The sequence below is a fragment of the Penaeus japonicus genome, unplaced genomic scaffold (genome assembly GCF_977035675.1).
Source record: "Penaeus japonicus unplaced genomic scaffold, GWHDUDI00000001_assembly GWHDUDI00000009, whole genome shotgun sequence".
Lineage (NCBI taxonomy): Eukaryota > Metazoa > Arthropoda > Malacostraca > Decapoda > Penaeidae > Penaeus > Penaeus japonicus.
The window spans coordinates 24,253,002-24,255,501 of record NW_028234411.1 but is presented as its reverse complement, the minus strand read 5'-3'; the positions used below and the strand labels follow the sequence as shown (position 1 = coordinate 24,255,501).

The window sequence follows — 2,500 nt, the reverse complement described above, 5'->3', positions numbered from 1 at the left end:
CTTATATAAACACATATATAAACCCTCTCCCGAGCTCACAGATCATCCCAGTTGGACTCCTCTCATTGCAATATAGAAAAATTGCTCATTTCTACATTAAGGTCCTACTGACCATTCCTTTCCAAAATCAATTTTAATTCTATCTTTTTTCTTTCCACTCATAGGACCTGATTTTACGTCTATAAAGAAATTGTTCAGACAGAAAATTTCAAGATATATGTGACTGAATTTTTTTTCTTTTTTTTAAATAAATTTCAATAACTTTCAACTGGTTTAAATTGGTCTAAATAAATAAAATCTCCACTCACTATCTAAGAAAACATATCTACCTTCAGTAAACATTAGCTAAATGAGAAAAAACAAATAAACAAACACATGGCCTTATGAATTACTAATTCATTATCAAGTGATCTTTGAACCTTTATCTTTAATGCATAAAAAAAATCAATTTTTTTTTTTTCAAAATATTTGAATAAATAGTATAGAAGAAGTGGTTGATAATACATGTATTTATCAATTGTTTTTCCGGTAAATTTGCAATATGCAAATATGCGCAAACAAGAGATGGTATCAACATACACAATATAAAATACTCAATCATTTCTTAAGATTTTATAGCTATTTCAAGGAATCTGAAGCTCTAAACAAAGGTAACACTTATTTGATTGAGGTAGTTTAAACTATTTGGTATATGTGAGAAAGATGGTAGAATGCAATAACGCATTTAATATAGTAATACAAATTGTACCTCCCTGACCGGTCAAGGAGGTAAAATTTGTATTGCTATATTTGGTACATATTCATGATTTTTAACCATCAGACCAATATGCGTTGAAAACAGAACTTGACTTTATTTTTTCCTTTTTGTTCCTTATTTACCCAAACCAATTCTCATCCCTCTCTCAGAATGTCCCCCTTATGGTAAAGGTTGCTAGCTCACCCATGCATCCCCCACTAGCCTCTGTACTTTTGGCTCTCTGGAAAGGCCAATAATCCTTCACCATATTTAAGCTATTCTGGTAAGACAGCTTATGAGCCTCTCTGGCAATTTACTATCAAATTCAGATATCTTGCTGCATATACATAGAAGAAGTTTGTTGGCATTTTCTAGAGTGCTGAATGTACAGAAACCCCAATAATAATTTGGCACTGTGCCACTATTTAGTTTGGCATAAGATTGTAGGCCTTCTATCAAGGATTATAGCAAGTTTAAAGTGGTTTGGACCAACAAAATTAAAAGAAAAAAATATGTTTTGAAAGGTAGTATGCAATAGTTAGCAACAAATGCCTTTCTGAACTTATTGATTCTAAAACTCCTATAATGGAAATTGTGTTGAGTGCATTAATTTTAACTCTCTATGCACTGTTTTTCCCAAAGGATAAACTTTATTTTCTTTAAAAAAGACTTTTACAAGATATTTTCTATGATAATTTTATACAAAAGTAACAGGAAGGTGATACTGACAAATATAGTATCAAAGGATTGCATTTAAAGATTTAGTAGTCTTAGTATATAACAACAATTGTAGTGATGGTATTTGTAGTAAATAGAGTGGTCAGGCAAATATTACAGCCTATGTGCATCTTGGTGCTCTGGTAAAAGGCGACTAGCTAGACAATCGTCTCTATAGCTGGTGGTATTAAGAACCCTCAATTAACCAGGCAACAACCATAAAAGCCCTGGTGTGCCAGGGGAATTTCCCAAATCTGTGGCAGTGGAAGTTTCCCTGTGGGTGTTTATGCACGCCTAAGATATGGTCACGCCACCACGTGATCACTTATGTATATCGGTCATTTGGTTGCCATGCCAGGTCCAGGTCAGATCTGCTGACCTGGTAGACTGAGAGAGGCAAGTGACGCCTCGAGGCAGCGAGTCTACCCCGGAATTTCGGTCTGTCAAGAGGTGTGTGCGAATGTGTGATAGGTGTGTGTATCTATATTGCACAAATATATTATAGCTGCTTTTAGTATGAACATATATACTTGTTACACTGTGCGTCTACTTAGTAAAGAAAGAAACTAGTGAACTAGCGTATCTTCTACCCTCTACTCAGAGAGAGAGAGATAGCAAAGAAGAACAGTGTACAACCTGAATATCTTTGTGGTGAATATCACAAGAGGTGAGTCACCACAAAGTGGTGGCAGCGGGTACAGGAAGGACCATACCAGCCTATGGTGCTTGGCGCTGTGTGCTGAACGAACCTGTGTGATCATTTTTTTGTTGTTGTTTTTTTCAGGTGAACTTTGTAAATTCCCCTGGCACACCAGTGTTTTTATGGTTGTTCCCTGGACAATTGAGGGCTTTTAATACCACCAGCTATAGAGACGATGATCTGGCTAGTTGCCTCCGTGACAAAACCTCCACCAATTTCATTCCAGCTCCCTTGAGCCTCCTCTAAATCACATTTACAAGAGCGTAATGACAATTTTACTAGCATTATCAATATAATAACAATATGTACTTTTTGATATCCCATACATATATATATAATACCCTCCC

General features: G+C 35.5%; 1 protein-coding gene across 1 annotated transcript in view; it reads right to left on the bottom strand.

Moving 5' to 3' along the window:
* The window catches only part of LOC122258893 (ER degradation-enhancing alpha-mannosidase-like protein 1), a 17,951-nt gene that overhangs the window by 14,716 nt on the left and 735 nt on the right, over positions 1–2,500 (bottom strand). The window lies entirely within an intron of this gene.